The 15,458-nt window shown below is 40.6% G+C and overlaps 2 protein-coding genes across 9 annotated transcripts in view; both read right to left on the bottom strand.

Annotated features, from left to right (window-relative positions):
* Nucleotides 1-15,458, bottom strand: part of arvcfb (ARVCF delta catenin family member b) — a 340,912-nt gene that overhangs the window by 32,034 nt on the left and 293,420 nt on the right. The window lies entirely within an intron of this gene.
* The window catches only part of sema4c (sema domain, immunoglobulin domain (Ig), transmembrane domain (TM) and short cytoplasmic domain, (semaphorin) 4C), a 226,463-nt gene that overhangs the window by 90,254 nt on the left and 120,751 nt on the right, over nt 1-15,458 (bottom strand). For both annotated transcript variants that reach the window (XR_013300455.1, XM_077601836.1), the window contains exon 6: nt 3,579-3,676. The gene's annotated coding sequence lies outside the window, so the exon portion shown is untranslated. The remainder of the gene's footprint in view (nt 1-3,578; nt 3,677-15,458) is intronic.

The following is a 15,458-nucleotide window of genomic DNA, read 5'->3' as shown; positions in this document are numbered from 1 at the left end:
TCAAAGCCTTTAAACAACTGATTTAAAAAGCGACTCTCATTTGTCGTGTACAAAAGTCGTCAAATAAAGTGGTATAGCACCTGTGGTCAAAGTTCACACGCACCGGTTTATTCAATCTAAAAACCATCGCGTGATGGTCTTGCAGCTCATCATTCTGCCGTGACTTCTGTTATATTATTGGCTGTCCTACCATCGTGCTGCACAAATTAGAGTTTCACTGGGCCCAGACAAACCTTGGCACGGAAAAACAATGTACAGCTGTCAACCAAAGCAGCCCCCGCCGCCCCCCTCGCTACTGTCTCTGGTTGCCTCAACATCTGTTGCTTCCACTCGACTGTGGGCTGCGTGGTATAGAGCTGGATACCGAGGGTCAAAGTAATCTTTAGATGCAGATTGGTCTAACTTCCTGTGTCGCCTGTTCAGCTGTCTCCATCTCTTACTCGTGAGTGAATTCTGAATGGGCCCATTTATCAACAAGCTGTTGTCCAGCACCATAATCACCATAATTATCACGGTGGGAAAAGGGGGAGGAAAGCATATATTACGAATAACTCATGAATTGCGTGAAGTGGTTGGAAAAGAAGTCAATGTAGTGTCCATTGCAGTTAAAAAAAATGAATGCAAAGGCATTCATTATGGACCGATATGATATATAGTAACCAACTACAGTGGTACCTCGACTTAAGATCAGCTCGGGCATGATGAAAATTTGGATCGAATAATTCGCCCTAGATACGATCAAAATTTTGAGATGCGACCAAGCCAGGTGGCCATGACATGAGAGGGAGAGGCTGTTTATCATTGTAGCGCACTGTCTTTTTTGCCGCATCTCTTTCGTGTATAACAGATATCTACGAGCACTGAATGGTTTCTTTCGCCTACACATGGACCAGAAAACGCACAACGCGCATGCCCGGGCAAAAAGAGGGCTTTCTGGGTAATGAAGTATACTCGTCCACACAACACGGATAGGCAATGGCACCCTTTCTCAGAATAAAACTTCATTACCCACAATCAATACTTGGGTAGGCTGTTATTCCTTCCTTAGCCTGTTAGCTCCCGCAATTGCTGTAATCGTGTATGTCGCTGTCTCTACCCTCCGTGAAATGCGTCTAATTTTACTTCTATTAAACACATTTTATTACTATTAAACCACTAGTTATGTGTTACTTTGTTCATAGATGGCGAATTAGAAGAAATAAAACATTTTTTCCAATCCAATATTCCTGTTTTTGGTGTATTTTCAGAGGGTTGGAACGAATTAATTTGTTTTTAGTTCATTTCAATGGGAAACGTCCGCTCGAGTTACGAAAAGCTCGACATACGATCTCAGTCTCGGAACGGATTAAGATCGTATGTCGAGGTACCACTGTAAAAGGGAACTTATCGATTTTTTCTTACTTCTCCATGCTTAAAGTGTGATATGAATCCAATACATACAGATGTGTTATTTAGTCATCCTCCTATTCTAAGAAAGGTACAATGTAACACACAAACAATATGACAACAAAGCACCAAAGTGCGAGAAAAGATTAATCTCAACACTACAGAAATAACAGTTTGAAAAAGTGTGACGATAATTTGTATTTCAAACACCCTTGAACACTCATAAGATTTTTACATTTTCATGACAATCTGCTTCACCCCGCGATGCGCCTGGTTTAGTAACGCTTAATTTGGTCGACTGGCTAATCAGACATTCACGTGGGAGATGTCAGCAGGTGAGCCAGAGTGAGTGACCCTCTCATTGTCCTGGCTTTTGGAGACAATCTCTCCTCATTTCCAATTATTTTCCAACAGCTCATTCTTTTACATATTTTTCTTGGGTTCTCTCTATTCATTTTATCTTCCTCCCTTGGCTCAATTTCTCGCTTAAAACACAAACACAAAAGGCCTGCCAGTTTTCAGAAGCTTTCAGCTGCTTCTTAGTGGTCTGCCTGAGAGTTTCATCGTAGTGGGGGTGAAGCAGAGGACACTTTTTAACACCATGCTCCACATGCTGTGATTGCTTAAGCATAACCCGAGACATGAAAGAGTGGTGAGAATATGCAAATGATACCGCTGTGGATGCTAGTTAGCCAACTGTGAGGAAGAAGCATTATTTTCCCATGTCTGTGGCTGCTACAAGTCGCAATTACCATACATTATAACAAGCTGGTAACGATTTTAGACAGGTTGAGTTGGAAAGGATTTTTGTAGAAATTGGCAATACTAGTTGTTGAATTTGATAGATCCGACTTCACTGAGCCACAACCCATGTTGCTTTTCTTTGTAAAATAAACTTCATAAGCGTAAAAAACAGTTTTAATTCTGTTTCACAGTGGGCTACAAAGAGCTTGTTAGGTTGTGTTTTTAGGCTATATTTATTAAAAAAAAACATCTTAATATGTTCAATTAAAAAGACCGCCACTAGATTATTAGGCTGTGTTTTTAGGCTATATTTATTTATAAATGCTTGTTTTGACTGTTGTTCCCTATTTTCCTATTATGTTAACTTTTAATGTTGCATAAATTACTCTAAAAAAAGAATATACATATATATGTATATATGTGTACGTGTGTACGTGTATATATATATATATATATATATATATATATATATATATACATATACACACACGCACACACACACACATATATATATATATATTATATGTATATATGTGTATACATACATATACACAAACACACACACACAGGTACTTCAAGATGAGGGCTGGCTGCAAGTTATTTTTCATTTTTTCCATTTTTTAAATGAAAACAGCCCTCCCTTCTTTAATTCCAGTCTTCAAAGGGTGTTTGTTTACCTCTTTGGAACCCCTTGCCCAGAAGCCCTCAGACAATATTTGACTTTGGAAGAGAGCGAAGAAATATGAATGAGCAGCGCGGTAAAGAAGAAATTTGGAACGTTAAGCATAGAAAACAAAAAAAGAATGAAGCAAAAAAAAAAGCGACAAAGAGTAGAATACGAATGAGGCTATTGAAACCATTGAGTGCGTGATGTTAACACAAGAAAAGAATTGGAGTAGAATACTGTATATGAAAAACAATGGTTGAGCCGTTATATCAGCGGCACATATCCTTACAAGAAGTAAAGTGAAAAGAGGATTAGAGAGCATAAAAAACTGGGCTGGAAGACGAGAACTGAATTAGAACAGGACCCATGAGGAGGAGGAGGCAGCAAGAGAGGAGGTGAAGGACAGGAACAAAACGTGGAGACGTGGAGCACGATATAGATACGTATGGCAAGACACCATTTTGTTCAAAGTAAAAGGGAGAAGTCAAAAGGGAGAAACTGCACTCTCAACCTACACTCACAATATACAAGGAAAATCATCATTGCATTTAAAGTGATGCAGCAGCTCTACTGTATTTTCAATTACCCTAAATCTTTCTTTTTATTAGCGTTAATGTCCGTGATTCCACTCCAGTGACTTGTTCCAAATGAGAAACCTTTACAGTGCTTAAGCGTGTTTATAGCTACAAACTCTGGCGTTTTTTTCTTTTCACGGATGCAGACATTATGCTGGTCAAGGTGCTGTGAACATTTTTTTTTTGTGAGTGGTGTGCAGACTTACTCCAAGGTTGTGTCTTGTTGGTGACATCACAGTCTTCAATATTTCTTGGAAATAATCAATCTTGAATTCATCGATCCACTGGAAGAGCGCCCCTGCCTCTGAAAAAAAAAAATCAATGTTTTGTCACAAAGTGTTATCTTAGCCACAAAATATCCACGTGGCCAAGCATAGCATATAAAACCACCATGGCATATGGAGCACTCATAATTTAGTCTCACTAACTCCGCCTAGTGTCATGTGGGCCTGTGAAATGTGGCTAGGAAAATAAATGTGAGCATTTCTGTTGGAATTGGTGCAAAATCATGATTTATATTGTGAGCTTCTAACATAAATCCGTAGTCTCTTTAGCACAGAGATGCTGCAAAACAGCAACATTGCCAAAGTAAGGGAAGGCAATAAGGAATAGCTTAGCTTTTTATACATAATCCAGTGAAGACAGGAAGTTGCTGCAATTGTGCGCATTTTGTGCGCAAAAAAAGCCAATATGGCGCCGTTCACGCGGGAGCCAGTGGCAGTAGCTCTGTACACTTATGTTTTTCGTGTTTTACAGCCCTTCTATCTTTTTTAAATTACATCTTAATATTTCTTAATACATTCCTTTTTACTTTACTTTGTACTTTATACCTTTTACTTTAATGTTTTACAACTTTCCTTGTTCTGTTAGCCTGGCTTCTTTCGGCTACTTCTTTTTTGGAACCATTCAGCCATGCCTACGCTGTCACACACATGGGACTAGCTGTTACAATACGCAGCAGAAGGAGCAACACCTCGGTGCCGCGGGAGATTCGGAGCTGGACAAAAGTGCCGGGAGAAGAGGCAACGCTTCTGATCAACCATTCCATCGCGGGATAAGATGGAAGAGCTGTCGGCGCTTACCAGCAACGGAGTCGAGGGGCTCTACTCTGCTACTGTTGTCTTCAGCTCCAGACTACTGAGGAACTGTGCGGATAAGCTTGGAAGAGTGACTCTGCATATTCTCTACCTCGGTCACGGTCTGCAGAAGTTCCCCATCTTGTGGAAGACTTCCTGTGTGTGGTTCCAGTTTTTGTCCAACTTTACGTCTTTTGACTCTATATCTGTTTTTGCTACCGCAACCAAAATGGCGCCGTTCAAGTGGCAGCCGGTGGCGGTAGCTCCGTCCACTCTTGCTCGTTTTGTGTTTTGCTGCTTTTCTGTCTTAATGATTTGATTTGGTGATTCTTAATGATCCAATTTACTTTGATTTGCTTTGTACTTTGTGCTTTGCTTTGTTGTACTGTCTAACTTATAACTATGCCTTTTATTGCTACTGTCACAATGAAATTTCCCGAATACGGGATGAATAAAGTTATCCAATCCAATCACATCATAGATGATTTGACATTAACAAATGTCCAATGTGGCGTCTAAGATACATGTTGGAGTGTCCCAATTTTTCAGCACAACAGAACTAGATAAGGTCGCATTGGTTTTTAAATTCATGTCTTTTGAGATTTAGCACATCATCGAGAAATTGAAATTGCTCTACCTCTAGAAAGTGTGTGTAAATGTAGCGCAATGCTGTCAGCAAGCAGAGCGGAGCAGAAATGACTTGACGATAATAGCCTTGGTTTTGACATTATTGCTACATCATTCTTTTCATGTCTATGCTCTTTGCCAACTAATAGTTTTACAGGGGTAAAGAATTGCTGCGCTATCTTGGAATCCATTAAAAGAATTGCATTGTTTTGACACTTTAAAATAAAGCAAACAGAAGAATCTGAAGAAGAAAAAATAGAATTTGAACCAGAAGAGCAAAAGTGTGAATTATTGCGTTTTCTCGTTATACAAATGCATTCTTATAAAATGTCACTTCCATAGCGATTTTAAAATGCAAGTGTGCATGGTTGCTTGCAATTAACCTGTATGGATTGTTTAAATATCTCAGCCATATGCTGTGTAAATAATAGTTGTGCACCAGAGTTGCCTTTTTGTGTGAATTCAGTATGCATTGCGTGCTCAGTCTTAGACTTGTCACCTGCCATGCAGGCGGTATGATTCCTCTTTCAATTTCTTAAAATTGAACTTGCCACCATGGTGGTGACCCCAATTCAAATAATTGACTGACAGAAGAATGTCAACCAAATAAAGCCTTTTTAGCTTCATAAGCATGGGCAAGGTTTGTGAGGCTGCAGCAACGGTTCATCCATCACCAACATTCCAAGGAGCCTCGGCTGTGGCGTCCTTGAGAAAAGACATCGATACCTTCCACTCCTCTATGGGCGCTTAAGTACCCCCCATCGCGTGTACTGCTCCAGAGTGTCTTTTTTCTATTCACAATTAACGTTGGTAAAATGAACTAGCCGTTGCTTGATATGCATTATATTTACTTATACATGCATAGAAAGGATCATGTTTCAATACGTATGCCCAGTATACAACTAAAGACATGTAGTATACAGTCAACTTCAGATGTTGCAAAAATGGCAAGGCTTTAATTTAATACAACAGAGTGGATGACCTCTTTTTGCCTCACAAAACAAGACAAGAAGGACCTATCTTAAGCAATCATAGATGGCAAATGAGGTAAATTACAATCTACTAATAGATTAGAAGAAGACATGGCAGGAGCTATAATGATAAAACGCAGATGTGATGAGGATGACAGAAGAAAAGAGCTTCATTATGACTGCTGGTTAAGTCATCTTGCATGCGAATGACCTATTTTAGTCCAAAGTTGCACCGTGGCGTGACCTTAAACAGAGGAGCCAATGTTGGATGCTGACCTTGCCCGGGCTTCAGCACAAGGAGACGCAAACACTTCAGAGTCCTTTCGATCTATCAAGAGGAAATGGGTCAGCCACGACTGACAGATTCACTTAAGAAGGTTTCCGAAAAATGTGTAGTCACAAATGTTTGACACACACAAAGTGTGCATACCACATACATATTGGTCCCATATCAGTCGAATGTCACGTTACGTGAGCTGACAGTTTGGCAATTCATTCCTTGTGCTTTATAGTTAGCTAGCAGTTGTGCGTCAAGCAGTTGAAATGAAAATCAAAGCAAATGGAAACGGGTCACGGGTAACTGGCCCTTAACTGTAAATCCTACAGACAAAGTATTTCAAAAATCAGCTTGATCCGCATGTAAAACGCGTTATTTTGCAACCCATTAATCGTTGCATTGAGCAGTGTGATGTTCTGGATCATGAGCAGTATGACATGGCTCATTAATATCTTTAGAACTAATGAAGCATCTGTATGGTTCAACCATCCCATGGCAGCTGCACATAGATAAATGACAAATGGTCTTACGTCATGGGGCGATGCTGTAAAGAATGTTTATGTGAATAATGAGAAATATATTGAATATAAACAACTTTGTCTCAGGAGTCGCACAGAGCGACAGACTCTGGCCCCATTAGGGACTGTCAGACAGCTTTGTGAAGTCCACTTCCCAATCACTGGCTGTCACTGTGATGAATCGCACTGGGAGTAGCTATAAGTGGCCTAGACAGCCTGACTGAGCTGAGGTCAGTTGTGCCTTTCACTCCCACTGATCAAGGCTCTGATTTGTGGAGGATACTTTGATTCCAAGTCTGCCCCTTAGAGGGAGGCCGATGCATTCACAGCTACGTTTCATTGTTCTGCTGCATTCACAGACTCCCAAAATGGGCATTTAATGTATTGCTGAGAACAATCTAAGTGTGAGTGTTAGAAACAGCAATCGTTTCCAGTATGGCCATTTGAAAAGAAAAGCAGGATTGTTGGCTCCTAGCATATAGTTACAAGCATTTCCACTGAACTATAAAGTCGCATGCCAAACTAAAATAAGTGGATGTGGCAACTTGAGCGCATAAGAAACAGCAACACAAATAAAGAGGGCTTGTGACCATACCATGCATATTAACAGGCATACTGTCTGCTCTGCGGGAAGGCCTATTTCAGGATTCAGTGGGAGTAATCTGGGGATCTTCTTTCCTCTTCTTCTTTTTCTAATTACATGGAATCTTTCCCAATAGACCTCAGTGCTGCATGGCATCTAGTGGTGCAATATAACACTACCCAGACCCCGCAACCTCTAAATATGGCCTGACGGAAGTTGTCACAGTTCATCTTGACTGACCAATCACAGCCTGCCATTCTGTCAGCTCATCAAATCCAGCCTGCCACAGACCAAGACTTTCACTACAATATACTGCAATACGATGCAAGCCTTGTAGTATTGTCAGAGTGCTTTGGGTAATATATACTCTTGTTGTGGGTCCAATGTTGATATTAGGAACGATGATCTAATTCTTTCTGAATTAAGACAACAAAGCTGGTTAACTCCTCTGCGGTATGAAAATTCTGAATTCTGCATTTAACGAAAACACAAAGACAGCTAATGTAACAACTGTAAAGCTACAATTTCTCCGCAGATTTTGTCCATATCATCTTTTTATGCCACCATTCAGTGTGACGTTTTTCAAAGCTCCGTTCAAGTATTGCACATTCATATAAGGACGCAATCCACCATGCGCTGAGCCAGGGTGACATCCGTGTGCAGTAGCATGAAGACAATAGATGTCACGAGCGGCATAAACATGTTGGGTTCATCACCCGGAAAGTTATTAAAATCATCTGACCGTTTGACTGATTGGAGTCCGTGCCACACTTAAATCTACCTTTAAAGATCTTTTTCTGCATTTATTTTATGACTGTGGTCAGGCCAATCGCCTGTGGGAAAGACAAAAACCAGCCAGCCGCCAAAGTAAAAACCCTTAAATTACTTAAATTATACCTGTAAAACATCCCTATCCCACCAGAGAACGTATCTAAGCCACCCTGCCACTATTTCACCCAACACAAATCGACGTTATCGTCACTAGTTGATCTACATCGCAGTAACTTCCTGAAAAATCGAACACGTCAGATTTTAAATACGTACACAAAAGTGGTCTTGATCGGATTTGAAAATATTCAGTTTTAAGAGACTTGGAAACGTAGGCACAAAAGGTGAAATTAAGAACCTCTCGTTTTGTATCATTTTAAAAGAATGCAATTCATAGAAGAGAAGAGCTCCATATATAACATACTTTTAATGACACAGAAGAGATTCTTAGCATTATTCTGGGGGGGTTAATGCCAGATTATGAGGATGAACCGTGTAATCCCTCAGACATAATACCACTCAGCATGGTCGTCAGATGGGGAATAGATGCCGTGGGTGTCTGTTGGTACCCGTGTTAGGAAGTGGAACCACAGTGGTACAGGTGCAGCTAATTAGGTTAATAATAGGCAAAGTAATTAGTGTTTATCGCCTTAGTGGGACTCAATGAGAGTTTTGGGTTTACTTGTCTGGATTAGGAGTACCAGGACGAAGTTGACGTTTGAAAACTATAGTATCAAATAAATAGGGGCAATCAAAGTCTTGGAACGCATCTGTTCTTTCATTGTTGGGAAATTATTGTCTTCATCCTAATCACTGGTAATTATGTTCGAATCTTATATAAGTGAAACAGCACAGTGTGTTATTGAGAAAATGCTGTCAACATTTAACGTCGTCAGTCTTCAAATTGACTTTGGTGTGTGCAAGCGATTAAATACATGTCTGTCATGGGGTTGAAAGCTTAATGCCCACCGAACGCATGCACCAAACGTTAATTGCACAGCAGGTATAGCTGCTACTAACCCCTTAAAAGTCCATTATCTGGGGTAGTCACAGACACGTTGAAGATTTGAGCCAATGTATATTAGGTAAGGGGTTTTTCGTAGATTATTTAATTGAAATCAATGATTTGGTAGAAAGGAAATATTACAACAAAGAACACATCACTCATAAAACATGATTATGAAACAAGATTAGTTAAATTTGGAAAACTCTAGTAATTTGCGTCCAAATAATTAGTGTAAGTGACATGCTATTACCTCCTCAGATTAATGTAAGAACGGAAGTCATTGCATGGGCTTTCCTCACACCCACCTGTTGCTATTTGTTGATATGCCGGATCGTTGTTATTGTCATACTTTTCATCATCAAAAAGATGCAGAAGTAGTGCTTAAGCTTTGTTTTTCATTTCATATCGAGGCCTCCATTCCGCTTTAATAGCTCAGAATTCAATGTGAGCATGTTCTGTCTGCAGCATTTCCTGCAAGTGGCAGATTCCGCTGTCAATAACGCCGCGCCACGATGCGGCTCCCTGCCGATCGCTTTGACGTCAATACAGCTGTGTGCAAGACCTCTTATGGCATCGCGGACAGAAGGAGCTAGCGAATCTTTCTGTATTAACTTTAATCCACCCACGAGTTAGATAAAAAACGTTGGAATTCATGTTTTATTCTTAATGAAACATAGATATACTTTCTGACGACCAATGGAGGAACTCTGTCACCCCAAAATAAGGGTTAAGAGAAATTCCTTGTCAGTAACAATGTTAACCTAACTCTGGCAGGTGCAAATTTTCAGACATTCTGCGTATTGGCAATTCTCAAAGGGATCTCAGGCGTGTTAGTTAAAATCCTGTGTAGGGTTTTTATTTTTATTTATTTTTACTGCAGCTGTTGTTTTTTCCTCCCCCATGACTTAGTTAGCCTTGGGTTCCCAAATAAAGAACTACATCTCTGCATAAAATAGCTGATGCACCAAAAATTTAATTGGGTTCTACACCCAAGACCTTTAAACTGTAGGGTGGGCCCAGGCCGATAGGGTCACATCAGGGAGGGTATCTTGCGTCAAACTTTGCCAAACAATTGGAACAGCGTACAGCTAAATAATTTCAAACTTGATCAGCCGCCGACAACAACCGCCATTTACGTCATGATTCGGCGAAAGATGAGCTTTTTTTCTCGGAGAGCTAAAGGACAAATTCTTTTACCATGGGTCTGATAAAAAGAGAAATTGTGGTTATCTTAAAAGAAATGTTACCTAAGAATGTCCAGGGGGTGAAAAGATGATCACATCAGATCGAGTGATGACGTTGAAATTTTAAATTGTGGTTATGTCCTACAAGAGCTACAGAAAGTAGCTCACAAAATTCCATTAGCATCTGTATTGGCACAGATTGGAATGGACAAACAGAGGTAATGAAGAGGTGATGGGTAAATTTGAAATGCAGGTGAAGGACAGATGGTGGTGGTGGTGGTGTTTGCCAAAAAGATGGAAAGAAATGGTACAAACATTTCTTCAACATACTATCCCAACATACCAAAGGTTGGTAATACTTCTATCCAAGGAAGATGAATCTGGAATTGTGGCCGAGTTGTAAAGGGAATGAGCTGCCCTTTGCTTGAATGTTGATGTCAGGGAGCTTCTCCGTCCCATCTGTCATTGTCAGCAGGGAGTCATCTGTAAGAACATTTAGTCCGAGGAAAGCAGGAGGCCTTCGTCTGGAGACGTAGTGATTTGTGTGCACAATTGTGGAGGTTTACTGGTTTAAAAAAGTTGCCCACCTGACTTTTCAATGGTGAGTTTCAGTAGTCTTTTCACTTCTCAACAAAGACCTACACAAAGCATCAAACGATGCCAAAATGTTCAAAATCGACTATCAGAGACAGCCGCAGGCTAAACCTGTTTTTTTTGTTTTCTCTTTGAAGAAGATGTTTGATTCATTTGCAGGCTTTAGGCAGTTTAATGACTGAATTGTAGAATTGAAGACATCTTGCACTCACAGCTGGGCGACATGCCATTTAAATAGCGCAACAGATTGCGTGTTCAGTCCCTAAAGAACCATTAGCTATTATTTGTGTCCAAGTGGAACAAATGTTAAAAGTAATTAGTGCCGTGCCCCGTGAAGACTAAGGAAGACATATTGTTCCATTAGGGTTAGTTTGACTTGCAAAGCTGACAATTTCAAAAGTCTTCTTGAGAGTTCTTTGACTTGGTGAGTCATTCATAGCAAAGTGTAGTGCACTAAAATAAAGTTGTTGCATGCCAAGAGAACCTCACTGGTGGCGTAGTCCCTTCTTTTGGATTTTTGTCAGCAATATAGACAGACGTGCCATTTCAAAAGGTTAGTGAAGTCTGCAAGGCAGTGTAACAAAAGAGACAGACATTCCAAAAAACTTCAGGGTTCAGTGTTGGGAGCATATAATACAGTTCTACTTCAGGGTTCACCAAACATTTTTAACTCACTGCCATCTTTACTTCTTGAGAAGAGACTAATATGCAATGCTACCAGTTAGATACACACTTATATATTGACAAATGTACTTAATTCTTAAGCAATATTTAACCTAGGACTAGTTACATGATCCTCTGGTCTGAACATGACACTCATTCCTTCTGAAAAACACTATTTACAATGTACAGCATGTAAATATTGTGCTTTTAGAGAGGTATTGTTAATAAATCTATGTATTGTTTCACTGGATGTCATCACTTGATATTGTCTAAATCAATTAAACAAGGAAAAAGAGGAAGAATAAGTGTATCTAGCTACTAAGATTGGGATGTCTCAACCACAAAATGACTGACAACGACACCTTGACAAGAAACGACAGTTTTAAGGCATGAATTTGCTTTTCATTTGGCAAAGAATTTTCTACACAGTAAATTGCTATTTCCCGCACATTAGACATGCTATATTATGCGAAGGGTAGCAGCTGTTATTGAACTGTGAGTTTGATGACTGTCACTTGTCTAAATTAAGACAAGTTAGTGGTTTAGCACGAAAAACATGTGGTAAAATGTGAAAAGGCAGACAGGTTGGGTAATAAAGCCAACATTTTCAATGAGTATTGAAGAGTGCATTATGTGTGGCCATCTGCAACCTGTGTCGGATATTAAGGCAGTAGTGAAAAGGTCCATGCTGCTGCATTTGCAATAAAATTTGGATTGTTTTGGACTACATTTTGGAAGACCAACCAGTCTCACATTTGTGGGTAAACTGGGTAAACTACTATTGTTACAAGCGGATAGTCTGGAGAACATCGACTCTCAGTTAACTTATTTCACATTTTCTTATTGAAGTCTATCACAGATCGGGAAAAAAAAAATCATAGGTTAACCTTTGAGGCGTTAAATTCACTTTCTCCTTGGCCGACTTGGCTTTTTTGTTCTCACCTCAAATGACACATCCCTTTGGTATTTCACCTCGTTTTTCAGTTTGTCAACTAAAAAAAAGAATGCTCAAACTCGGATACGGCGCAAATCAAGCGGTATGAAATTCAACTCTGGCAGGTATGTCGCGGTGAGAAGATTTTTAGGAAGGACAAAAATAAAACTGACGGATAAAGACAGTAATGTGCCGTGCGACAAAAGTATTGTAGAAAACTACAAGATTGATATACTGTAATTGAATCACAAATCACATGGATGTCAAACTTGATCCAGGTCATAGACTCCTTTTGACATATTTTATGCATGAAACGGGGAAAAAAATTGGACTCCCGCTAAAGGTCACCTTTCAAGATCAGCTTGATAGTAGACTTTAGTGGCATTTGTGTGCTGGATAGCCTCTTAAATCATCAGCAAATTGCCTCACAAACTGAAACGTGTTTTTCTACCCTTAATGAACGATGTCTATGACCTTGTGCTCAACACAGTGAGGTCACTGATAGAGTACATTTGATTGTATGAGTTATACTGAAGTCGTTCATGTCTGCATAATGGGGACGGAGGACATTTTTTTTCATTCATTCATTTTCTGAATCACTTATCCTCTCAAGGGCGTTGGTGCTGAAGCCTATCCCAGCTAACTACGGACACCAGGCAGGGGACACCCTGAATTCGTGACCGGACGTTTGGTCGCCGGACTTTTGGTTGCCAGACTTTTGGTCGCCGGACGTTTGGTCGCGGACGTTTGGTCGCGGACGTTTGGTCGCGGACGTTTGGTTGCCCGGACCCAAACAACAGGCGACCAAACGTCCGGCGACCAAACGTCCTGCGACCAAAAGTCCTGCGACCAAAAGTCCGGCGACAAAACAAGGTAAAACAACACAGTCTACGCATTAATAAAAGCCAACAATGGCCCTGAGCAGTATCACTGAGCGGACGTGTGAGTGCATAAGAGTTTGTATGTACATGAGTTGTCCCCTTAGGAAGGGACGTCAGTCAGGGTCTTAACAAGTTCTCCAACAAAACACAATAAAAGTACGGGAAATTTGGAGCTTTTCTTTAGCCTAATAATTAATAGGGCATTAAGTATGACTAAATAATAATTCACAGTTTGTATTTAGGGAATTTGAGCAACAATTTTAAATGGTAATTATCAATAACCTTCCGGGCGACCAAACGGCCGAATACCCCCTGAATTGGTGGCCAGCCAATCACAGGGCAACATGACAACCTACACACTCAGACTCACGCAAGCCTTGGGAGAATATCCAAGGACCAACTTGGGATGGAACCCACAACCCCAGAACTGAAAACCTCTCGGGCCGCGATCTGCTTTTCAAAAAAAAACGAAATAGTAATGAAAGTGACGCAGGACGAGGGATGAGATATGCCAGATGACTTTGAAGAGACATAAGTATGCTGAAGAGTCTCAGGAGGGAGAAGGAATGAGGATCCACCACTGAGACCTAAATGAGAGCCAGCACTAAAATGAAAACGACGTACTGCTGTATGTTTCATAATGCGTTCATTAGGCCAGAACACGTGACAATCATTCTATGGAACTACTCTCAGCTTACTACTTTTGTAATAAAAAGAACGTTTGGCATTTTTATACGGGAACGGGTATTATGGGGCTTCATCGAGCTGTTTGAGGCAGCAAGCGACGTCTAGAAATGAAATGTTTCCTCGGCTGGAAGATGAAGCGGTCGCTAACAAATAGAGACACGTCTAGATGAGAGGAAATGACTCTCCAAACAAATCTGCTAACAAATATAGCTCTCCAAACTTTAGCGGGTGGAAGATGGAAAGTAGTGAGGAAGCTACTGATTCATCTTTAGCCCCTGCTTGGAGAAACATGTCTAAAAGCTCAAAGTAAGCCTGTGCGTGGGGGAGAGGGTACAGATGGGGAATGCTGATTTCAATGAAAGACGAGTTACAGGGACAAAGGCTTAACTGCAAATCTAGAGAATGGCTAATGAGCAGAAAGAAGAAAATGTGCAAAACTTGCTCTTCACACCTTTGTAGTCTGCCAGCATAGCCCAAACATATTAGGCGCCGACTGATGCATATCTGTGGTGACACCATCCACCTCTGGCCTGAGGTGCCCTTCTCTTATATTCTCACGAGACAAATATGTTTTATATATAAATTTGACATTTACTGACACTGCAGCACTTTTACCGACTCCTATTGTCACATGAGTGTGAGTCGATTTCACTGGGAAAGTGATGATTCAACGGGGAGTGAGTATAGCGGCAGAGGAAGTGGTGTAAGGGTGGGAGACAGAAAGAAGGGGGAGTGGCTTCAAATCAACCCCCCTAGTGCCTGGGGAAGTGATGACTGCCACAAAGGGGCCGCCAGGGAGGAGGGAGGGATCATATTAGGAGTGTACGATGTTGTCAGTGTATGACGGTCGTGCTCAGCAAGCACAGTTTCAAACAGATTAAATTAATCTCAAGGAATTATATGGCAATGCTTTACAGTTTTGTGGTTAGGACTGTTGTCGCCTCCTCTGGGTGGAGGCTCATGCGCCCACTGTGTCATGGCATTAAGTCATCAATGAGGAGGATAATTAATGTCGGTGAGAATGAAGTATTTAAATGAACATTTTGTAGACTGCTTAAATTACTGGCTTGACTCCTTGTTGTACTCAGCCCTGTCAAAATAAGCTTGAGCTATTTACCAAACCCACGTTTTCCCGATTGTGTCAATACTGTACGTCAACAAGCACTTTGCACGTAAATCTGGGTTATTCGCTTGCAAGCGATAATAAGTCATTACTACTGCCAAAAGTGAGAGGGAATTGCAATGTGTCATTTGGATAATTGTTTCTTCGTCTGTAAACATTTCAACGCACCTAAGCAATTTTCATGTTAATACGGT

This window comes from Stigmatopora argus, chromosome 5, assembly GCF_051989625.1.
Source record: "Stigmatopora argus isolate UIUO_Sarg chromosome 5, RoL_Sarg_1.0, whole genome shotgun sequence".
Lineage (NCBI taxonomy): Eukaryota > Metazoa > Chordata > Actinopteri > Syngnathiformes > Syngnathidae > Stigmatopora > Stigmatopora argus.
This window is presented reverse-complemented; position numbering and strand designations above follow the sequence as displayed.